General features: G+C 37.9%; 1 protein-coding gene across 2 annotated transcripts in view; it reads right to left on the reverse strand.

Moving 5' to 3' along the window:
• FAR2 (fatty acyl-CoA reductase 2) overlaps positions 1 to 25,506 on the reverse strand; it is a 135,276-nt gene that overhangs the window by 89,758 nt on the left and 20,012 nt on the right. Inside the window, exon 2 of one of the 2 annotated variants that reach the window (XM_074325862.1) lies at positions 8,949 to 8,990. The exons of the other annotated variant lie outside the window; for it this stretch is intronic. The gene's annotated coding sequence lies outside the window, so the exon portion shown is untranslated. The remainder of the gene's footprint in view (positions 1 to 8,948; positions 8,991 to 25,506) is intronic. 2 annotated transcript variants of the gene reach the window in all.

The following is a 25,506-nucleotide window of genomic DNA, read 5'->3' on the forward strand; positions in this document are numbered from 1 at the left end:
TGTGGTGGTGTAAAATTTATCTTCTTTTAAGATCTAACAGAATTTTATCTGCAAAGAATCTTATGAAATGCCTGCTATAAATGCCATTTCCTTCTAGTTAGGTTGCCTTCTTCAGAATAATCTATCTGTCTGCCTTTCCATCTATTATCTATCTATCTATCCATCCATCCACCCATACATTGAACTTGTGTCAGCCCAGTATTAGCCATGATATGATTGAAACTTTACCCAGGCCTGCTCTCCAAACAAGGAAATGAAAAAGAAAGACGCAGAGACACCAAAACAAACCAAAGTAGATCGAAGCCATAATGAAAGCATCGGTGTAATTCAGGAGATGCCAGTGCAGAGTTCCCTCATTATAGGTAATCAGGATGAACCCAGGGAGACCGGGTTACTCTGCTGGGGACACTAGTTTTGCTGCCTCAGTGGAGCCCCCTTCTGTCTATTACTCAGGGGGCTTCTATGCAGCAGTTGTACTTCTGTACAAATCACCATCTCCTCATAGCAACAGTCAGGATCCTGTATCTGAGAAAATGAGGAGCTGGTGAATACTAGCCTGCGTCTATGCTTAATTTCTGCCAAACTTAGGCTTCCAAGCAAGGGGTGGAACTGGGAAGCGAGGAGTCATGAGATATAGAGGAATTCCAATGTCGTTCTCCAGCTGTAAAAATCAGATGTTGTAGCTAAATATGCCCCATTATACTGAGCCAAATAACGTTTCCAAAATGCCTGGCACACAAGGCTATTTACAAATCCGATGCATCCTGACTTTTCTGTCTTCTCTTGTTTTCTCCTCCTACACTAAATTTTTACTGTAACCAAACAGGCTTTGTTTCTTTAAACCTTTTTATTCTCCTTCTCACAGAACCCCCTCCCCCCACTTCTCTTTTATGCCTGTCCACGATATCTAACTTGGCTTTCTTTGAAACTTCTCAAGATGGTGCCCGTGTCTAGGGAAGGCTGAGAACCAGTGGCCTATCTAAGGTCCACATCGTATCCTATTTCATCCGTGATACCAGCCCAGGCTCCTCTGGGACTCAGACATGTCTCCTCCCTCCACCCATCCCACTGCAGTTATAGTTTACATCAGCCTTTTAGCATATAATCATTGTCTTATGTCATTTCATGTTATGATCTTCTTTTATTCTTATCTAGCACTTTCACTGTTCTTTCCCTTCCTTAAATGTGTATATGTGGTAATTCCCCAATTAGAGGAGGAAACAATGAGAGCTGAATCCCATTGTGCCTTCCATTTAGTTAGGGGTCAATAAATACTTTTGATTGCCTGAAAGGGGTCAAAGGCACCAACCCATTATTTTATTTATGGCAGCCAAAAAAGGAGCTTTTTGGAAAAGCTGCATGCTTCATAGTGCTGTGGGTACATCTCTCAGGTCTGAGTCCTTTTGCCAGGTTGAATACAAGCCATAGTTTAGGGAATTCAGCACAGTTTCTCAGTCAATATTAGTTCTGATGAGGCAAGAATTTGTATTAGGTAAACTTCAGTGTCACTTTTGGAATATAATGTCTTCATTGTCTTAACTGTTGAGTATTGAACCTTGTAGGAATATTGCAACCATCTGAAAAAGTTCAAGAAAGCTATATGTCACTGTGACCCATGACATAAAACATAATGAAAGATAAGCATTTAATCCAATTCTGCCCATGGATGAGGATTGCTGGATCCTTTGGTGATTGTCACCCAATTCTTGGGGGAAAAGTCAGGGAAACAGGTTGTCTAGGACCATCGTCATTGGGTGAGGATGCACTCTCATGAAACAAGCTTCTCAGTGATGACAAGTATTAGAGAATAAATGTAAGGGAAGCATGATTTAAGAAACTGCATCTTTATTATGCTCTACTTCTGGGAGATACTGTCATCAAAGAATCAGAATTGATTTTTTTCCAAAGCACTTTATAATGAGCATCTGGTAGCCACAAGTCAGAAAACTAAAATACCGTTGTTGTTGTTGTTGTTGTTGTAACTTTTTTAAAGACAAGGGAAAATAAGAAGTAATAAGCTCTGGAACCCTAACTCCCTGTTTGCAGCCTCCTTGAACATTCAGCTATGTGACATAGCTGCTATTTTCTAGAGACTGAAGCTTCTGAGAATTGACCGATGCTTTGTATTCTCTTTCTATCTGAGACCTTTTGAAGTTGGCCAGTACCATTATTTCATTCTAATCCAGAGCTAAGATCAACCAACTATCCATTGAAAAGTTTTAGACCACATTTATCTGACTTCCGAGTCACACTTGGTGGTGGTGACCACTCTTTCTGCCCTGAAACTCGGTTCTCGTCATTTTTACACCAATTGATTTCTTCATTTCTGGCTACTTCTTGATCTCCTTCCCAGCTGATTTCTTACCGCTGGCCACTAGACATGATTAGGGGAGGCTGTACTCTGCTCAACTACGGGGCATCATTCACTTTGTAGACTTCAATAATTTGTTAATTCATTATGACCACTTTCTGGCTGATGGCAGCAAAGGTGTTCTCTAATCCTCACAAAAATACCATATGGCCTAGAAGTCCCCCAGTTTGACCACTAGGACGGCGATACTCCCCTTGGGTGCCACCCTAGGCCCTTCACTGTTTTCATTTGAATGTAGCTACTAACGACCTCGTTCATACATATGGCTTCAACCACCACCCGGATGGCTCTTAACTTGTTCTATTATCTACAACTCAGAGTTTTCTCCTGAACTCTAGATTCATACTAACTGGGTTTGACACAGTTTGATTCAGGTGATTCAGTGGCATCACAAACACAGCATATTAAAACAATGAATTGATTCCCAATCCTGACTATCACCACTACCCTCCACCTGGTAACTCAAGCCAGAATGTGAGAATTATCTTCATCTCACTCATTCTTCACTGAAGATCAATCGATAAATCCTGGAGATTCTGCTTCAACCTCTTCCAATATCTGTCCCTGCTGCATTCTTGTGAGGCTGCGTGGGACCTCTCAATGCCCCCTAATAGCCTGCCATCTTTTCTATCATTCTGAACCATGCTGCCTCCACATGGCTTCCGTTGGGATCTTTCGACAATGCGTGTACTATCATGTCACTCTTCTGCTGAAGCTTCTTCTGTTTTTATGCCTTGTGCATTTTATGGTAAAGTTTGAATTCCCAGTTGTAGCATACAACAAGGAACAGGTGAGCTGGACTCTGCATGCTTTTCCATTTTCAACTTTTACCACTTCTCCTAACATATGCATACCCTTTAGTCATGCACATTACATTTGGCTTCTTGAACCGGCCCGGCTGGACTTCTCAGACTGGGTCAGTCGCCCTGCCTAGAAATCCAGTGGTATTTACCAAGGTCCATTGCAATTCTTTCCAAATGTATCTTTTTCTTTAGACTTTAAGAACCTTGAGAACAGGAGTATGATTTTATCTTTGTATCTTTAGCACCTGCCCAGCACCTGCTACTCATTATAAATGTTTGTCAAGTTGATGGATGAATGCAAAGGTCAAAGAGAAAGGAAAAGGAGGAAATTAGTGAACTTCAGATACCTCCGAAAGATCAGGAAAGGTGGGGAGGAGATGAAGTAGGAAAGAAAATAATAACAGCGACGCAGAAAGTATCTTTAGATTTAAAAATTACTCTGCTTTTTCTACACTGTAGGTGGAAGTGGGGAGTTGATTGCATCATTATTTCACAGAGACGTAGCATTTTTATGCTGCAGGTTTTTTGTTTTTTAATCTACAAAAGGGGAATATCACTTCAAAGCATTTATGCTCTAAAGCCTTTGATCTCTATGACAAAGCTATGGATACTAGTGATAAACCTTAAAGAAAAGGTGCTATAATATTTAAATGTAAAAAAGAATGGGAAAAGATATAATTGCCTTTACACAAAGATATTTCAAAATAGTAAGTATCAAAAGAAACTCTCCAAGTATAGTTTTGTTTTTCCTTCTATTCTTTTTTCTTTAAAAAACAAATTGTTATTTTGAAAGTACACAGCTGTTCACAGCTATAAATCAGGAGGCATCAATATCACATCTGTTGGAAGTAAATTTAATGTCACCATTAAGCTATATCAATCACTTCATACATGTACAAACATGAGACGTGAGTTTTTGGTTCATAAAAATTGTCTTGCATTAAGATTGAGATTTTGTTTGGTCTTGAGTCCAAATATCTCGGTGTATATCTGTTTGTTTGTTAACCATCATCAACAAAGCCTGTGATGGAATACATCTTTATGTAAACGAATACTCATACAATTTCAGAAGTCAACTCTCCATATCATTAGTTTGGGGTATAATTAAACCATAAGGCTGGAAACTGCATTTCATAATTTCAAACAGACATTTAAAAATGCAATTTAAAAAACTTTGTTTTAAATGTTTACTGAGCCACTGTTTTGTTTCATCTGTATCTTCCCCTATAGTATCAGACATGCAGGAGGTGCTTAATACATACTTAGGCAAATTATTTAACTTTCTAAGCCTCAGTTTACTCATTAATGAAATGGGATTAATACACATATCATAAAGCTATTGGAGGATTAAATAAGGTAGTGCTTTGTACTGTGCCTGGTACATGGCAACCATTCAATCAAAGGCTGCCATGATTATTTGCATATCTGATCCTTGTAAGTCTGGCTAAGGGTTCTTTTTTTATCATCAACATATTCATAGAAATATAAGACTATGCATTTTATATTTCAGTATGGGGTAGTAGTTAAGTTACAAAACACAAAGTTTCAGAGGGAAATTGGAGACTCTAAATGAACAAAGCCAGCTAACAATGAGAAACTGCTTTAGTAAGGACTAAGTAACTTATGAAACAAATTCTTTCCATTTGGAATGATTACTATCTGAAATGCAGCATAAAGTTAGTAATAAATGATATAATACACATTACAGGTCAAGTACAAATGTTGCTTCATGTGAATTTTCTCTCCACCAAGGAATTTTACCAATTTTCTTGTAAATCTAGTTTACGAACCACTGGTTTACGAACCACTGATCTAGACTGTTCCATCACAGAACCTATTTGTTCTTATAAACAGATTGTAAAATTTTTTTAAAAAGCCCTAGAGAAGGGGGTCTTCTTTCCAAATGTTTCTTATTTTTGCCAATGTTTTTCAACTGTATTCTGAATCTTTTCCATTTCTCTTTGAGTATATTCTCTTGTTCTCTCCTCAGTGGAGATATAGAAGAGTTGGTCAAAGTCATTCAGAATTAATCTTCACTTTGCTACTTTATTTTTCATGTGTTAAATAGTTTACAGAAATTTTCTCTGCTGTCTCCAGTATATAAAAATATACATATTATTTTCCTTTTAAATGATAATATAGTAGAATAGGGTCAGTGTTTTGGAATAACATGAAAAATGAGACTTCATAAGAAATAGAAGGAAGATTCACGATCAGCCAGTTTAGAAAAAAAATGTTTGAAAGTGGTTGTAGATGGTGGAAAGTACAATTTCCTTAGAATAATATGCGTTAAAATAGCTTAATTATACCTGCAAAAGATGAGATTTGCTGATCTGAAGAAATCATCAGAGAAGACACTTTGATTCCCAGGTTAAAAAGTAAGAAAGACTGGGTCAGCAAACATATTGAATTCTCTAACATTAAGGACTGTTTTGAGGGAAAACTCTCACAAGCAGAAGTAAAGAACAATAATTTGTATTCCTCCCCACCCCCAACCCCAACAACACTGATCAAAAGGTAGAAATGTAAAATCCTGGTGTTCTAGACTCTCAAGAGGCTAACGCTGCTGTAGTATAGACGTTCCACTTAGACTCCACCATACATTCTCTGCATTTTGCTATAATTCCATGTTAACTAAACAATCTTTGGATTACAAATCTGAAGACCCAGTACAATAAAGAGTCTGAATCCATTTTTTGATCACTGAAAAGCCTTATTCTTCCCACTACCCTTTCTGCCCCACCTCTGGGGAAGCTGATAAGAAACCCAGGAGCTTGGTCACCAGCAGTAAATTCAAATCATGTGTTACAACCCTCACCCCAGCCCTATCCTCTAACCACCATAAAAACTCAGACCCAGTCTTCTTTCCTCCTCTCACAGCTCTTTCAAGCCATTTTCAGTTCGGCTTAAGAGGTTTGTCCTGCTCTCCCCAGAGCCTCAATTATGGGAAGAAAAAAATTTCCATACCCTCTTGGGGTGTGTGTGTGTGTGTGTGTGTGTGTTTTCATCAGTTTGGAAACACAAACCAAATTTTGCAAGGGGATCCATCCCAACTCTGTGGACTGGCCCTAACACCCAGTCACCATACTGGAAAGAGGGTCCCTCGCAGTGAAGACACAATAACTTTAGTACCTAGGAAGAAATTTGCATCCAACAGAAACTTAATAAACTGGGATTCTAGTTTATACATCAATTTCTTGTGAGCTCATATACTGGCAATCCATTCCATTGAACCTAGTCAATGCTAACATGATGCCAAGACTGAATTTCAGAACCTTGGAAGTGGAAGACTAGTCTTTGGAATTTGGTAACCCCAACAGACTACTTACTACACCTTCTCTTTTTGCTTCCATTTATCATATGGAAACACACCTTTATTTCTCTAGGAAATAATACAACTCCATTTGAAGAAACTGTTCTACTTTATGGGAAGCAAACTTGAATGCCTACAGGGGGCAGTAATTGACTTAAATAGAACAGGCAAGAGAAAATAGATGTGCTAAGCTTTTGTATTACAACCAGAATAACCTGGCTCCATTGTATTGTCTATTAAAACACTACTGTTTAAAAGGCATGTACTTTAAAAGGCAATGTACAGTTCCCTTTTTACCCCCTGCTGTAAATGCTAAGGTTGAAAGTTGCATAACTAGAAATATCAGAATCTTAGCTCCTTTGCTATCAAATTAAAACAAAACAAAACAAAAACCTCTTGATATCTGCAATATAGGCACTAACTTGTGGATATGTATATAATGGGAAAAGGGTGGCACTGAAGGAACCAAGGACTTCATTTTGACTCTCCTTTGCCTTATAATTTCCACTTTCATTTTTCAATTTCATGTTGACCAGATCCTTATGCTTTGCTAATTGTTATAAAAGCTGATGCTCATTTACTGGACCTCACTCTAAGTAAATTTATATGTATTAGTTGACTTTGGTATTTCATGCACAAATGCAACATTTTATGGAAACTTTGAACTATTTGATAAACATATAACACATATTATTTGCTGAACTAGAAATCTGTAAATACATACATGGTTTTTAAAGAACATTGGGGTTTTGGAATTATCCAGAACTAGGTCCAAATACTGGCTCCACCAGTTACTAACTATAGGGAAACTTGGCCAACCTCATCTGTTTCATGGAGAACCTTGTGAGGATTAAATGAGATTGCATACGTATAGCATCCATCATAGTCCTGCACAGAGGAAGTTCTTAAAAAATGTTAACCCCTTTTTTTCCAAGTTAGTCCCTTTAGGTCTTTTGGGTTTGGTACTCTGAAAACTTCATGTGCCTGATAGTTCATATTTATGCAGAATATTCAAATTTGCATAATCATACAAGAGAGTTTAAATGATTTAATTTGTGAGGAGCAATAATGCGACAATGGTGAGAAGTACTGTGGTGCATTCATTCACCCATTTTGGAATTTGATGCACTAGAGAAAGTGAGAAAATTAATGACGGTTATTTTCACACATGGCTACTCACTGGGCCATGGCTATTCTCCTCTTGCTTTTTGACAAACCACAGGAAATTTACCTGCTTGGAGGCCTTAGCCAACGTCCTAATCAACAAACACAAATAGCCAGGCAACTGAGTTTCAGATAAATAAGAGTCCACTGTTTACTTTAAAGGAGTAGTCTCTATATGGGAATTCATTAGCTAGCCTCAAAAATGTATTGTCGCAAACTGATTCCGCAGAAGTAAATTAAGATGTGAGGAGTAGATGAGATTGTGAATGGCATCAAGCTTTTTGCTTTATTCCTCCTGAACAATCTTCTCAAGTTACTTACTCTCCTTCAAAGCCTAAAACAAAGACACTTACAAACACCTGGTAAATGCAAAAGCTTATTAATGCAATGTTAGTGTTGAACATGTAAATATATCAAAGGTCAAATTTCAGTTACAGTTCCCACAGCAATTGTAACTTGGCTAGTTTACACTTCAATATTAACTACCCAACATATCCACAACCAGAGAAAGCATTTCTGCAACCATTCTAGGCCTTTCTGTTATTGAAAAGTTTTGGCTATTATTTGCACCTGTTTTTGTGTGTTTACTCACATCTGTATTTCTATAGCATCACATTGAGCTTCTACTACTGAAAGCTCTTCAAATTGGCCTCACTGTTTCAATGGTAATGACTGCAGCCACATGTATCTTTCAATTGTCCATTTTAGCCAGTAGCGTTTTAAATGCACCCATACACTTTTCTGTAGAAACGTTTATGATAAATCTTCCTGCTGAACTGGAAGGCTATTTTAACACTGTGGTGTAAATCAGAAAATTTAGGAGTGTTCACAGCTCAACAAATGAATTCAAAGTGGGAAATATATAAAAACGAAGGCTCGGGGGAATTCCAAGATGGCACAGTAGGTAAACGCTGTGCTTTCCTTTTCTCACAACCACATCAAAATTACAACTAAACTACAAAACAACCATCATTGAGAATCACCTAAAATCTTCCTGAACTGAAGCACTACCACTAAAGACTTGCAGAAGCCACCTTGAGACTGGTAGGAGGGACAGAGACACTGAACAGGCTGGTCCCACATCTGCGTGTGACCATTAAATGTTGGAAGGGATAGTTCCATCCTCCAAAGGAGTGAAAGATACCAGCCCCACCCCAGCCCAGGGTTTCAGTGCAGAGGAGTGAAATCCTCATAATTGCTGGTTGTGAAACCCAGCGAAGATTGTGACTGAGTGAGGCGGAGGGTGGCTGCACTCCCAGGCGCTCCTCTTAAAGGGACCGCATGTGGACTTACTCACCAATGGAATCACTCGCTCTGAGCTCCAGTGCTGGGGCAGCACCTGGAACAACAGAGACATACAGTGGGGAACTGAGCTGTCTGGCTTGGGATGGGGGCTGGAGAGTCAGCTTTCTCCTGGATGGAGGAGCAGGCTGAGGCCATTGTTTCGTTGCTGAGCTCTCCTCCTTCCCAGCGTCAGAACACAGGTGCCCACCATGTCTCTGTTTCCGCCATTCGTTCACCATGCCCTGGAGATTTGAGATCCAGCTCCACCCAAATTTCCAGGCATACCCAAACCACTTCCAGTAGCTTTTTCATACAAACCATCTGCCTTTGTTCACGCTGCAGACTTTCCTAGGGTCTCTTAAAGATTTGCGGAACTCAGACAAGCAGCATCTGGCTTGAGCATGCCCTGTACCTCTGGCTGAGCAGCCCTAAGCCAACATTAGTGGCAGCTGGCCATGGTTTGTGGCTTGGCCTTTCACGCTGCATCCAAGCATGGCATGGGCAGCAGCTATCTGTGGATTTCTTTGAGGCTTCTGCCAAGTGGCACCAGGTAGGGCATGGGCTGTGGCTGAACTTGACCTATAGTGGATCCCCTCTATAGGTCAGGACCACCCCTCCAAGGTGGTCCTGAGGCTGGTGCCACCAGTGGCCAGCTTCAAAACAAGCTGGAGCATTATCCAGCCACATCCAAGTACGACACACTCAAGGGGTGGATCAGGCAGGCACCAGAGTCCTGCTGAGGCAGATCCTGCTCTGTAGGGTCAGCCCCTCCACAACAGCTCTCCCACTGTAGTCAAGGCCAGTCCTCACAACCAGTGAGCCCAAGGGTCAGTACCTCCCATTGATATGCAATTATCAACCAATTGTCAACTACATGAGGAGGGCACACACAACCCACACAAGGCACACAACTGGAGCATGTGGCTCAGGTGACCAGAAAGACTGATGTAACACTGAACCCCACAGCACACCTACTACATAAGGCCACTCTACTAAGACCACATAGCAGCCCTACTTAATACATAGAAACAAACACAGGGAGGCAGCCAAAATGGGAAGACAAAGAAACATGTCCCAAATAAAAGAACAGAACAAAACTCCAAAAAAAACAAAAAAAATGGAGACAAGCAATCTATCAGATGCAGACTTCCAAACACTGGTTATAAGGATGCTCAATGATCTCAGGGAGAACTTTAACAAAGGTATAGGAAACATAAAAATATAGATAGAAAACACGAAAAGGAACCAGTCAAAATTAAAGAATACAGTAATGGAAATGAAGAATATATTATAGGGGTCAACAGTAGATCAGTTGAAGAAGAGGATCGAGTCAGCAATTTAGAAAGTAATATAGCAGAAAACACCCAACTAGAACAGCAAAAAGACAAAAGAATCCAAAAAACTGGGGAGAGTTTAAGGGGCCTCCAGGAGAACATCAAGAATACCAACATTCACATTATAAGGGTAATAGAAGAAGAAGAGAGAGAGAGCAAGAAATTGAAAACCTATTTGAAGAAATAATGACAGAAAATTTCCCTAAACTGGTGAAGGAAATAGCTATACAAGCCCACAAAGCACAGAGAGTCCCAAACAAGATGAACTCAAAGAAGCCAACACCAAGACACATCATAATTAAAATGCCAAAGGTTAAAAACAAAGAGAGAATCTTAAAAGCAGCAGGAGAAAAGCAGTTAGTTACCTATAAGGGAGCCCCCATAAGGCTATCAGCTGATTTGTCAATAGAAACTTTGCAGGTCAGAAGGGATTGGCAGGAAATATTCAAAGTGATGAAAAGCAGGGACCTAAAACCAAGATTATTTTACCCAGCAAGGCTGTCATTTAGTATTGAAGGACAGATAAAGAGCTTCCCAGACAAGAAAATGCTAAAGGAGTTCATCATTACCAAAGCAGGATTTCTTTAAGATGGGAGGGGTTTAGGGATGGGTGAAAAGGAGAAGGGATTAACAAGTACAAATTGATTGTTACACAGTAGTTATGGGTATGTAGGGTATAGCATAAGGAATAGAGTCAATAATATTGTAATAACTATGTATGGTGCCAGAGAGGTATTAGATTTATCAGGGTGATAGATGGGAATGGGGTTGGGGGCAGGGTGAAAAAGGTGAAGGTATTAAGAAATACAAATTGGTAGTTACAAAATAGTCATGGGATGTAAAGTATAGGGAATATAGTCAATAATATGGTAAAAACTATGTATAGTGCCACGTGGTACTAGTTAGGGGGATCTCTTCCTAAATTATATAAATTTCTAACCACTATGCTGTACACTTGAAACTAATATAAAATAATATTGAACATCAGCACTAGCTGAAAATTTTAAAAAAGGGGGGAAAAGATCAATAATATCGTGATAGCATGGTACAGTGTCAGATGGTTGCTGAACTTTTCGTGGTGATCACTTCTTTAGCATAGGGAATAAAATCAATAATATGGTAATAAAACTGTATAGAGCTAGGTGGGTGCGGTTGAATAACTATGAAGTACAGCTGAAACTAATGTGACATTGTACGTTAGCTGTATTTTAATAAAAAATCTTCAAACAATAAAGTAAAAAAATAAAAATGATGGTTCAAAAGCCAAGAAATGAAGAACTCAAAGCTAAGTATGGGGTTTCATGAAATTATTAAAATAAAACAACAACAATGTAAACACTGGATACATTTTGTTTCAAAAGAAGAGATATAAATGATTTTTATAACACATGCAGCAGAAAAATTCAAAAGACAATAAATACAGTTTCATAGTCACACAAGAATGAGTGATCTCTGAAGCTGTCTTCTTTGTATTCAAATGTCCGTATAACTCAACATTATGCCAGAATCATGATGGGAAATCAGATGGCTAATCTATACTGTTAAAGTGGAGTGATTCTAGAATATCTAGAACAAGGGCCAACAAGCTACAGCCAATGGACCACATATAACCTGAGGTCTGTTTTTGTAAATAAAGTTTTATTGGAACACAGCCAGGTTGACACCTTTACATATTGTTTATGGCTGTGTTCATGTTACAATGGCAGGCAGATGGAGTAGTTGTGACAGAGACCATTGTGTTGGCAAAGCCTATAATATTTACAATCTGGATCTTAACAGAAAATATAGCCAACAAGCCTAAATGAAATCAGATATATAGATCCATTGACTGGAATATACAACTCTTTATTTTGTTTGAAGAAAAGTGAACAGTAAAACAAGCAAACAAACAAACCCCATGTGGACTAGAAATAACCACTTATTTTATTCTGCTTTCAGGCCATAAAGTTATCAAATCCCCACTAAAATATGGGTAAATCATTCCCCTAAAAATATTCAGAAAAGTTGATATGATTTCCTATTTTTCATAATATAAGCCACTAATACACAGGCTTGATACATTTTAAAATCCATGTCTTGATTGATTTAACTATTTAAAGTTCAAAAGTCCTGTACTTGACATCCAAATATTAAAAATTATATTTATGTTTTTGACTTCAGGGGTATTTTTATTGAAAGTCAAGTAGAAATAGTTATGAAAGATAATTGAACAATACCCCAAGCAAAATGTTTATTATTTATTAACCAACCTCTAGAGAAATGAGGAAGAATGGACAAAATGGTTATATTCAAAACAGCATGAAGGACTGTCAAAAGGAACTTAGTAACATGTAAAATTGGTCTTGAAAAACACGGGTAAGAAATAAATAGTTTTATTAGATGGAGAAAATGTGGGAATATTAATGAAAGTTTCAGCAAGGGAACTCAGGTAAACTACTATAAAAGACAGAGAGAAAAAGAAACAGAGAGAGAGAGAGAGAGAGAGAGAGAGAGAGAGAGAGAGAGAGAGAGAGAGCGCCATAGAAGAAATAAGATGTATAAAATGCTGCCAAAAAGGATGGAAATTTGTGTTCAGGTAATATCCTGAATAATGAAAGCAATTAAGGCAAATGTCAAGAAAATCATTTTTTTTTTTTTTAAAAAATCAAGCCTTGAATTATAAAATGGTTAATTTACTTTCATACCTGAAAAAGAAACAAACACTCAAATGACTCATCTAGAAATCAATTTTCAAATGCTTAAAAGATCAGAAGATACAGAATAATAATCAACATAGCTTTGGCTTTCTGAAAAACACATTAGGCAGACCGATCTTATTTTTTTCTATGATACAGTGACAGGAATCGCAGATGAAGTCAACTGAGGTCTTTTATTCAGTTGCTTATGACATGCATCTTGCCAGAAAGGCAAAGGCTGTTTAGAAAAGCACACTGAATCTCCTAGAACTATAACATAGGAACCACTAGCTACATGGGGCTATTAAGCATTTGAAATGTTTGAGATGTGTTGTCAAGTGTAAATAAATACCAGAGTTTGAAAATAGCATAAAAAATGTAAAATATCTCAATAATTATATATTGCTTACATACTAAAATGCTATTTTGTATATACTAGGATAAATAGAATATATTATTAAATTAATTTTACCAGTTTTAAAATATTGTAATGTGTCTATTACCAAATTTAAAATTGCACATGATGGCTTGTATTTGTGGCTCACAGGCTATTTCTGTTGGATAGCACTGTCTATAGTATAGACTGATGCTAAACCCAGTAGATTGTGGGAGAATCTCTTATCTTTCCTGAGCAACAGTTTTTCTTATGTAATGAGGGGTGGGAAGGTTGGGAGTTTGGTAGGTGGGATGGGGAGAGGACAGTTCTTTGTTGAGCTATTGGGTGGATATGTTCCCTGCAATGCAGTGTGTTTAGCATTTCTAGATTCTTCCCACGTATGTTCTCCATCAGGACAGCCAAAAACAGTCTTCATATAGTTCCAAATACCCCTAGGGTGGGGTGATATCTAACTTTGAAAACCAGTGGCTATGAGATAGTTCCAAATACCCCTAGGGTGAGGTGGGGTGATACCTTACTTTGAAAACCAGTGGCTATGAGATTGTTCCTAAGGTCCTTTTCAGTGCTGAATTTTTATGATTCTACAGTGTGATTTTATAAATCTTTTTTGGCCTTGATTTTATGAAAATTATTTCGTATTGCTATATTAATCTAGTGCCTAATGACAGCCTCCTTGAGGGCTGAATTATAAAACCATTCTTAGTGTTTACCCTACATAATGTTCTAAGTTGTATGAAGTTTATTCATCTAGAATTCTAGCTCTTTGCACCAGCTGCTTTTTATTTAATTCCTTTGTATCCATGTCTTGCACACCAACCACGCAGGATCACAAACTCTGATGGCAGGAACAGTTTCTTATACCAAGTTTCTCTCCCATAATGAAATGAATGATAGATCCCAGTGTAGTAAAGGGATCCAGTGGTCAGGAAATCTTTCTGGACTGAGTTAGAATCTGGTGCTATTTGATATTTTCAGCAGTGACTATGATGGTGGAATATATTATTCATTTGAAACTAAATCATATGCTGCCTTATGCATTATAAAAATTTCATAGATTTAAATTTGATTATCCAAATTAAATTCTTTGAAGGCAGAAAACTATGTCTTTATGTGGTAACAATATTTAAAAATGGTTATGATATCATACACATTTTCTAATTTAAGAATTGAAGGAACTCTATAAAGAAGACATCGCTATCGTGTCCATTTTACCTAAGGGGACAGTGATGTTTAAAGAGGTTAATGAGCTGACAACATCAGTGCCAGAATTTGAACCTAGAACTTGAATTTAGGTCGTCTGATGCTAGGTTGATGGTCTCTGTGTCACTCTACAGCACTCTCTTCCTTTGTGTGTGTCCTAGTTTGCATTCCCGTAGACCCTGACTCTGAGAAAAGGATTAGAGTGGAAGTTTGGGGCGGTGCAAAAAACATCTGAAGGGGAGTGGGTTTGTGATACAGGGAAAGAAAAGTATCCAATAAGAAGTCATACTAAGTCAGCTACCACTATATGTAAATAGACCTTAATTTCTCAGGGAAACACTGAAGTGGTATAAAACCCATGTGTTGTGGGCTGAATCATGTCCCCTCAAAATTCATGGGTTCACACCCTAACCCCCAGTACCACAACACAGGAATGCATTTGGAGTTAGGGCCTTTAAAGAGGTGATTAAGTTCAAATGAAGGTATTAAGGTAGATCCTCACCGAAACTGACTCGTGTCCTAAGAAGAGGAATTTAAACACACAAAGGGACACACAGAGGAAAGGCCATGTGAGGACACAACAAGAAGGCAGCCATCTGCAAGCCAAGAAGGAAAGCCTCAAAGAAATGATACCTTCCAACACCTTGATCTTGGACTTTCAGTTTCCAGAACAGTGAGAAAATTACTATCTGTCATTTAAGCCACGCAGGTTGTAAATAGGCCATGCCTCGGAATTTTCCCTCCAAGTAATGAGGAAGTTGGAGTAGTTGTACTTGAGTTCCACTTTCTGTACTCATGGCTCTCATAGACCCTCCCTGTCAAGTCTCCTAAACTTCAGGCCTGCAAACCACTGGGACTGTCCTCTCCTGCTTCCTGCTTTTGCGCCTTGAGCAGAGAGTAACACACCCGTTTCTATTTGAATAACACCTTGCAGGTTATTCAGCTACGCCTTCCCAGCGAGATGGATGTTTTGACAATAACGTCAGAATTCAAAAAAGTTGGAAGAGCTGGAATGAAGTGTATCGAATAGATTTTAACAGCAAACACATACAGAATTAAATTTCAGAGAGAGGAGAGCCATCAGTTATTCCCAGAGATGTAGAATTCAAACTGAATCCTAATGCAGAGTTTAACACAATAACACAATATTAGTGTTATTATTGCAAGTAAAGAGAGCAGGACTGACAGAGAACAAATGAAGTATGGATGTGAACGCACATTTTAATTCATTGCACCAATAGTACTGGATGGTATTATTATGAGTCTAGAGAAGAAAAGAATAGCATGCTGGAAGAAGACATTAATTTTTCCATTCTACATCTGGGTAACAATTACATCTAGTTTGGAATCCTACGAAATAATGTATGAAATGGAAATCTTAAAAAGAGACAAGAAGTGAATAATAAAGATGGCTTAAAATTTGTTAAAAAAACTTTGAGGAAAAGCTTATAAGATTTGGAGAATAAAGATCATCAGCATTACTAAAGTTTTTAAAGTAGTATCACTGGAATAGATCAGCTGTTATCTATTCCTACTGAGAATTTAAAAGAGAAGAAATAGATTTTAAACCTGAAGGAAAAATTTAACTGAGCCTCCCAAACTTTGAGGGTCAGAGTAAAATACTAGAAAATGCCAACAAAGGTTACAAAAACTTTCTCCTTAGGGACCTTGAAGAGGAAAGATGATATATCAACCTCTACAATGGATCTTGGGAACCAGGCCATATAATTTATCACAGTGAGAACAAATAATTCAGAAGAAGTACAGTTTTTGGACTCTGAGTGATATTTAAGAATTCAGTGACAATTTAACTTGCCTACAACTTCTTTATTAATGTCTGACATCTTTCTCAGAATTGCAGATTCAAATTGATTTCTGTGGTCTGGATAGATAATTATGTTGCTGGAGTTATATAAGGTTCTTTTATAGAAGAAGGAGATGAGCTTCTCAAAGATTTTCTACCTTTGTGTTGAATTTTTTTTTAATTGAGGTGACATTCACATAACAAAACAAACTACTTTAATGTGTATAATTCAGTGACATTTAATACATTCACAATGATACACAACCATCACCTTTACCAAGTTCTAAATTTGTGTTGATATTTGCAGTTAAGACAGTCTTTAGTGTATTTCTTGTTTTTTAATTAAAGTTTATTGGGGTGACGATAACATCATCTATATATCACATTGTGTGTTTAGTATGTTTCTTTTTGAGGTTTCCTAAAAAAATAATGATGTGGTACAGACTCTGGAAATCTGAAGGATTCCTTTAAACTTTCATTTGGAATGAAAATAGCCACTTAATATACGAATGAAACATGTTTGTGCTTAATGAATGAGAACAAAGTAACTTAGAGTGCTAATGAGCACCAAGATAAATGTTAACTGGAGAATGTCCTGGAGGGAAAATCCTGTTTCTTCACATTAACTTCTGGAGAAAAAGGGAAAATATACTATATTCCAAAGACATCTTTCAAATAAAATTTGAATGTTGTGAACTATTAAAAAATCAATCATTAGTGGGTAATTTTGTGCATGAATTTCAGGAAAACTAATATAAAAGTCTACTTCTATGTTTGCCAATTATTACATCATACAGTTGAAAACTGCTAAGCATAATGACAAGATAAACACTGATCATTCAGTGAAGTAAAAAACTGTAATTATATATTTTATAGATAAGCACATGGGGATTAATGAACGTTTAAGGGTAATAAAACTAGATACAATAGACTTTGATTATGTGAAAACACGTATGCTTGAAAAAGTTGTCTTCCCTCTCCTGCACGAAAAAAGTAGGGAGAAGACAAATCACAAGCTGATGTTTTCTTCACAGGAAGGATTGATAAATGAGAGAACCAAATACTCTCTCAGGAAATCCAGAAATTTCCAGCTCTTTGTATTTTATGAGTGGTTTTTACAGATAGACGATAGATGTATAGATAGATGATAGATAGATGACAGACAGACAGACTCATTGAATAATACACGTGAACTTAGGAACATACACGTGGTTTGAAGAAAAAGGAAAGATTCCGCAGACCAAGGCTCTTTCCCTTGAAAGTCTTCCTTGGGGCCTTAAAACACTACTGGAAGACTATAAATGCTCTGTTTAAACTGTTACAATTGCTATTTAATTGTAAAGTTGATGATTACATGTAATCTTGGGGAAATCATGGGACATATTTATAAAATGAGCACAACAATACCTTCTAGAGCCATGAGCAAAATGCCCACTTGAGGTTTGTCCAGATCTGAGATTTATAAATGTATGAATTCATTCCAGTTCAGCTACTGTGTCATAGGAATTTCAATTCTTTTTTCACCCCAATCCTCATTTGAATCATTTGTAAGTAACTCGTTACTTATGCAACTGTAGGAGAAAAACCTAGGATAGCCCTTCTTATATAAGCCACAGGAAAATTGGTTACATTCCCATTTTATTTTCTGAGGAAATGACACTGGGACGATGAACAGATTCACCGACATAGTTCACAGTGGCATTATTCTTCTATCCATATTTTCCCACAGAAACATCTATACAATAATGTGTTCTAGTAAAAACACAAATAGAAGCAAAAAAGAGCCTCTCTTAAAAATCTCTAATCATGACCACAGCCACAGCCAGCTCTGGCATTTGTTCTGCAGAGTATTTGGAATATATGTAGCATGTCTTCACCTGTATTGCTACTCTAGAGCCAACTCAGCCAGAGAAGATTGGAATAAGACTGATGAGATTTGTGTCAATCTCTGAATGTCTGGATGTCCTCTGAGGTCATTCAAACATCATCTACAATTTTGCTGCATTCGTCATTGCATCATTCATAAACCTCCTCTGGCTCTTACCCAGGTTATTTTAAATTGACTGTTCTTCAGAATGCTCTTTGGCTCTAAAGAAGGTTGGCCATTGCTTCTTGTGAGGTAAATGCTGGATGTAGGTGTGTCTTGCTTAACTAAATTGATGTAGGACAGGGAATCAGTATGGCTAAATGAAATTCACTGACAGTTTGCTCAAGAATACTAACTTAACCTGCAGTTTCTGGGTTCTCTGCAACCAAAGCTCTCACTTTTTCTCTGAAAAAGTGTTCAGGTGATTTATGTAAAATTTCCTTTTTTAACCATTTTCTCTGACATTGCCGTGAGTAAGAGCCCAAGTGAACACGGAGTGGCTAAGGCAGAATCAAAACAGCCTGCACAATGACACACTGGATTAAAGAACTGGGACAAGGGCAACACATCTATATTTTGTACATATTATACTCATAGCATCATTTCCTCAACCTTTGTCATAAGTGATCATATATTTTTAGGATAAAGGTGACAGTTTTAGCTACTGTTCTTGTTTTATTTTATTTTCCTCTAAATGGTCTTTCAACTGCTTCATTTAAACGTTATTTTCTTTACATAAAAAGTAGGTATGTGTTTTTCTGCAAGAGCTTTTTCTTTTCTAGGATGAAGAAAATAATGCAAACTAAATAAGACCGTTCAACTGTTGTCTCTGCCAGTGGCAAAGTACCTGCCTGCTTTTGCTGTTCTTATCCGAACTCAGTTGGAATTACAATTACTAATGTATCACAGAATTTAGACGCATTCCCCAGTCGATAAATTGGCTAAGAAGAGCAAATGTACACCTTGCTTCAATAGCAATGATTACCTTTTGCAATCATGGGGGGTGGGGAGGAGGGTGGAAAGGCTTTTATCTATTAGAAATTAATTTTTCTCTTTAAACAAAGTTGCTAAGCATTTCCCCAAAAGTTTCATATGCGGCAAGACCAATCTAGGGAGCTTAAAATTAAAATTTGATAACAAAGATTACAAAAAATGAGGTCCTATGTTTAATGCTTTGGAAAACTCAAGTAACAGGTACTTAATTGTATAAAACTAAAGGAGTGCAATATTTAAATTTTCCATTCTTTAAGATTTCATAAACTAAGGTCACCAGTTTTTATCCTTGATTTTAAATTTTGATATTTTGTTTTCTTTTTCAATTTTTACTCTAGCAGTTTAATAAGATGAATGCTAAGTTATCATCATTTATAGTTTGAATTACTTTCTATTCATTTCTTTCTGAGCCTGTTTTTCAGAAATGAGCTTTTGCAGAATCCAGACATGCACTAAATCGGTATGCCTCAGGGGCTGAGTCCATCAGCAGACATACCACACTCTCTACCCCCAGAAATGAGTTGACCAGTAATACCATTAGGGTAGCATGACATCTGCAAACAGTAGAAAGTCCCCCATGTCAGCTCATAGTATCATAAATCTCAATTATTTCTGTCAACAGAGGTGAGGGTTCATCCAAATGCACTGTCTCCTATTATAAGGAGCAAAACCCAAAGTTCAGGAACTCCCAATTGGTCTCTGGTTTCTAGCCAGGATTCACTGTAAAGAAAATGCTTCCGTTGACATCTGCATGCACTCTTGACTGATACATAATCAAGAATTCACCTTCTGGTATTTTCTGGAATCCTGAATACAGAAATTACTTGTATTTCATCTATGAGGATGTGCACATTTATTTTGATGCAACATTTCTCCAAGAATTTCACATCAGTAGCTGATAATGAGAAATGTGTGTTTTTTTTTCCCCTCACAGCTGCTATTACTATCCTTAAAGTTTGCATTTCCAACATGAAGCTTCACAGATAGTGTTCTGATGCCATCTCTAGTTGTTGGTCAAAGCAGCACATTATGTTCACATACTCATCGAAAGCAAACATCCTTATTGAGTAAGGTAAAATGTCAAAATAGAAGAAGAAAGTAATTAATACCGTATCAAATTAAATGCTAGAAAAATTCATAAACTGTTTTTTGGTTTGTAGTATTAATATGACAAGTTAGGACAAATTACTTAATTAGAACACCCAGTGTAAATTACCACTGGGAGAAGTTCAACCATAGAAGGAAAAGTGACGTGGTGTCACAGGGTACCAACAGGAGAATAGAAGGATATAAAAATAAGGGAGTGGCAGATGACACAGAGCGACGTTATATGAATGGCGGCAGCGATGTGGGCTTTTTGAGTTCTCCGGAACTTACCACAAATTGAACATTTATAACCCATCAAAGGACTCTCTGCTCATCATACAGAACAGCTAACGGGCTCCCAAGAGGATTACTTGAAGGTGGGCAAACCAGGGGAACAGGGGAAGAGGGAAGAGCGCAGTGCAGAGACACAGCCCGCATCTGCAGCTGTAGGGTCGCAGGGGCCTCAGGATACAGACCAGAGATCACAAGAGCCACAGCTGCGTCCCACAGCTGATCTCTCCTGCTGAAAGAGCAGTGTATCCAGCACCTGAGGCAGTAACGTCAGCTGAGATCTCCAGCTGGGCCCTAAGTCGGACATAAAGACAAAAAACAAATGCCATACCTGGGCCCCTCTCCCCACTCTCCCACAGCAATCCGATCCCCACCCTTCCAGAGTCTCAAGCTGGTCCCTGAACTGAGGAGTAGTGTCAGGTTACAGAGGAGCCATAGCGCTCAGGATCTGGAAAGACCTGGTTTGCAGCTGTGACCTAGGGAAGAAGACGGGCAGGGAGACGGAAGACTCCTCCCTCCCCAGCGCCCACCTTTTCTGGGCTGCTTGTGGCAGGGCAATTACAGCTGCAGAGACACACCCAGGGGTCAGCAGCAGGTGGCAGAGGCAGTTCTGGGCTTCCAGCAGCTCAGAAATCTCGTGCCCTCCACACACACCCCAATGGAAGAAGTGCCCTAAGACTCAGGAGACCTGGGCACAGGGAATAAGCCCCTTCCAGTGGCTGACTATGGCGCTCTCAGCGTGCATTTGTTCAGGTGAGAGCAGAAACTGCACTGACTTTGTAAAACCTACCAACCACACCCCACAGCCCCACTCATCTAGAACTGCAGTGCCAGGGTCACTCTGGACACCAGGTGACCAGCTTTGCCTCCACAAGATGCAGAGGAGTCTTTGTACAGCAGAAGACAACCTGGAGATAGCTTGGTGGGCTCAAGCCAAGACTGGCGCTGCTTTTTTTTCCCCCCTTATCCCTTTTTTTTTTTTTTTTGTATTCTATCATTTTCCCTTTTCTCTCTCTTTTGTTTTCCTTGCCCTACTTTTCCTCCCTCTTTTCATTTTTCTGTATTGAGTCTTCTTCTTTTTTTTGGTATTTTTGATAGTTTTGCCTGTGTTGAGTGTTCGTTATCGGTTGTTTCTACATGTGAGTGTATTTGGATTTTCCTTTGTTGTTGTTGTTGTGCTTGTTGATTTGTTTTGCTCTGAAATTACTCTACACCAGGGCCCAGACCAAGAGGCACAAGATTCAACACACCCAGAGGTCAACTCCAGATCAAATCAGAGTATTACCAGGTATGACCTACAAGTGACACACCCAGAAGGAATTCTCTACAGGCACAAGAGCCCATAGGGGCCAAGCTTCATCTGACGGGTCAACCCCCACAGCAGCTCATCCACTGTGAGCATAGCCAGTTCTCACAACTAGTCAGCCTAGGAGTCAATCCCACCTACTGACAAGCCAAAAGCAATTAAAGCTCAACTTTAACAGGAGAATACACACAACACAAGGGTCTCCTCTGGAGCACACACACAGGAGAAAAGGGATGTGGTGCAAGTCAAATACAAAGGACACATACTACATACGACCACCCAGCAAAGACCGAGAACCCTAGGGGATCTACCTAATACATCAAAGCAAACACAGAGAGTCAGCCAGAATGGGGAAACAAAGAAACACATCCCAAATAAAAGAACAGAAGAAACCTCCACAATTGGAACCAAATGAAATAGAGGTAACCAGCCTATCAGAGACAGAGTTTAGAACACTGATGATGTTTAAGGAGATTAGTGACGACATAAAGAAGGATAGAGAAATCATAAAGAACAACCAACTAGAACTAAAGAATACAATAGCTGAAATAAAGAACACACTTGAAGGAATTACCAGCAGATTAGATGAGGCAGAGGATCAAATCAGCAATTTAGAAGACAAATTAGCAGAGATCACCCAAGTGGAACAACAAAAAGAAAAAAGAATAAAAAACAATGAAAATGGTTTAAGAGACCTGTGGGATAACATCAAGCACAACAACATGAACATCATAGGAATACCAGAGATGAAGAGAGGAAGCAAGGGATTGAGAACATATTTGAACTAATAATGACCGAAAACGTCCCTAACCTGGTGAAGGAAATTGACATACAATTCCAGGAAGTGCAGAGAGTTCCAACCAAGATGAACCCAAACAGGCCCACGCCAAGACTCATTATAGTTAAAATGGAAAAGGTTCAAGAGAAAGAGAGAGTACTAAAACCAGCAAGAGAAAGACAGCAGGTTACATACAAGGGAACTCCTATAAGACTATCTAATGACTTTTCTACAGAAACTTTGCAGGCTAGAAGAGAGTGGCAGGAGGTATTCAAAGAGATGAAAAACAAAGGCCTACAACCTAGATTGCTTTATCCAGCAAGGCTATCATTTAAAATTGAAGGAGAGATAAAGAGCTTCCCAGAAAAGAATAAGGTAAAGGAACTCATTACCACCAAGCTAGCAATGCAGGAAATGTTAAAAGTGCTTCTGTAAACAGACAAAAGATGAAAACAATCTAACTAATGAAGACCAGAAATACAAACAACAAAATGGCAATAACTATGTACCTATCAATAATCATTTTAAATTTAAATGGATTAAATACTCCAATCAAAAGACAGAGTGGCTGAGTGGATAAGAAAACAATACCCTTGCATATGCTGTATACAAGTGATTCACCTCAGATCAAAAGACACACACAGGCTGAAAGTGAAGGGTTGGAGTAAGATATTTCATGCAAATGGAAATGAGAAAAAATCTGGAGTAGCAATACTTGTATCTAACAAAATAGACTTTAAAATGAATATATTGAAAGACAAAGATAGGCACTACATAATAATAAAGGGATTGATCCAACAAGTGGACATAACCCTAGTAAACATTTATGCACCCAACATAGGAGCATCTAAATATATAAAACAGATATTGACTGACATAAAGGCAGAGATCACCAATAACACTATCATAGTAGGAGACTTCAACACACGACTGACAGGGTCAGATCCTCTGGACAGAAAACAAATATGGAGACAGTGGCCTTAAATGACACATTGGACCAGTTGGATTTAATCGATATCTTCAGAGCATTTCACCCCAAAGCTGCAGGATACACATTCTTCTCAAGGACACATGGAACATTTTCCAAGATAGACCACATGTTAGGCCACAAAACAAGTCTCAATAAATTTAAGAAAATTGAAATCATATCAAGTGTCTTCTCTGACCACAGTGCTATGAAATTAGAAATCAATTACAAGAAAAAAACTGGAAGACACACAAATACATGGAGGCTGAATAACATGTTACTAAATAATGAATGGGTCATCAATGAGATCAAGGAAGAAATCAAAAGATATCTCAAGACAAACGAAAATGAAACATGATGACCCAAAATCTATGGGATGCAGCGAAAGCAGTCCTAAGAGGGAAATTCACAGCAGTGCTGGCCTACCTAAAGAAACAAGAAAAATTACAAATCAACAGTTTATCCTTACACTTAAGGGATATGAAAGAAGAACAGCAAAATAAGCCCAAAGGGAGTACAAGGAAGGAGATAATAAAGATCAGAGCGGAAATAAATGAAATAGAAACAAACAAACACAAAAAACAATACAAAACATCAATGAAGCCAAGAGCTGGTTTTTCGAGAAGATAAAATCAACAAACCATTAGCCAGACTCATCAAAAAAAGAGAGGACCCAAATTAATAAAATCAGAAATGAAAGCAGAGAAGTCACAGAAGACACACAGAAATACAAAAATTTTAAGAAATTACTATGAGCAACTATACGCCAACAAATTAGACAATCTGAAAGAAATGGATAATTTTCTAGAAGCATACAACCTTCCAAGGCTAACTCAAGAAGAAATGGAAAACCTGAATAGACTAATTACTACCAGTGAAATTGAATCAGTAATCAACAAGCTCCCATGAAACAAAAGCCCTGGACCAGATGGCTTTACAGGTGAATTTTACAAAACGTTCTAAACAGAATTATCACCTATTCTCCTCAAACTATTTCAAAAAATCCAGAAGGAGGGAAGTCTCCTAAACACTCTTTACAAGGCCACTATCACCCTGACCCCAATATTAGACAAAGACATTACAAAAAAAGAAAACTACAGGCCAATATCCTGATCCAATAACATAGATGCAAAAATCCTCAACAAAATATTAGCAAACAGAATTCAGCAATACATGAAAAAGATCACGCACCATGATCAAGTGGGATTCATTCCTGGTATGCAAGGTTGGTTCAACATCCACAAATCAAATAATGTGATACACCACATTAACAAAATGAAAAATAAAAATCATATGATCGTATCAATAGATGCAGCAAAAACACTTGACAAAATCCAGCAGCCATTTATGATAAAAATTCTTAAGAAAGTAGGACTAGAGGGACCATATCTCAACATAATAAAGGCCACATATGATAAACCCACAGCTAACATCATACTCAATGGGGAAAAGCTAAAACAATTCCCTTTAAGATCAGGAGCAAAGCAAGGTTGCCCACTTTCTCCACTTCTATTTAACATAGTTCTGGAAGTTCTAGCCATAGTAATTAGACAAGAAAAAGAAATAAAAGGCATCCAAATCAGTAAGAAGGGAGTATAAATGTCACTATATGCAGATGACATGATACTATATATAGAGAACCCCAAAGACTCCACCAAAAAACTATTAGAACTGATAAATGAATTTAGTAAAGCAGCAGGATACAAAATTAATATTCAGAAATCGTTGCATCTTTATATACCAATAATAAAGTATCAGAAGGAGAAATTAAGAAAAAAAAATCCCATTTAGAATTGCTTCAAATACTATAAAATAACTGGGAATAAATTTAACCAAAGAAGTAAAAGACCTGTACTCAGAAAATTATAAACAC

The sequence above is a fragment of the Rhinolophus sinicus genome, linkage group LG02 (assembly GCF_036562045.2).
Source record: "Rhinolophus sinicus isolate RSC01 linkage group LG02, ASM3656204v1, whole genome shotgun sequence".
In the NCBI taxonomy this organism is placed as follows: domain Eukaryota; kingdom Metazoa; phylum Chordata; class Mammalia; order Chiroptera; family Rhinolophidae; genus Rhinolophus; species Rhinolophus sinicus.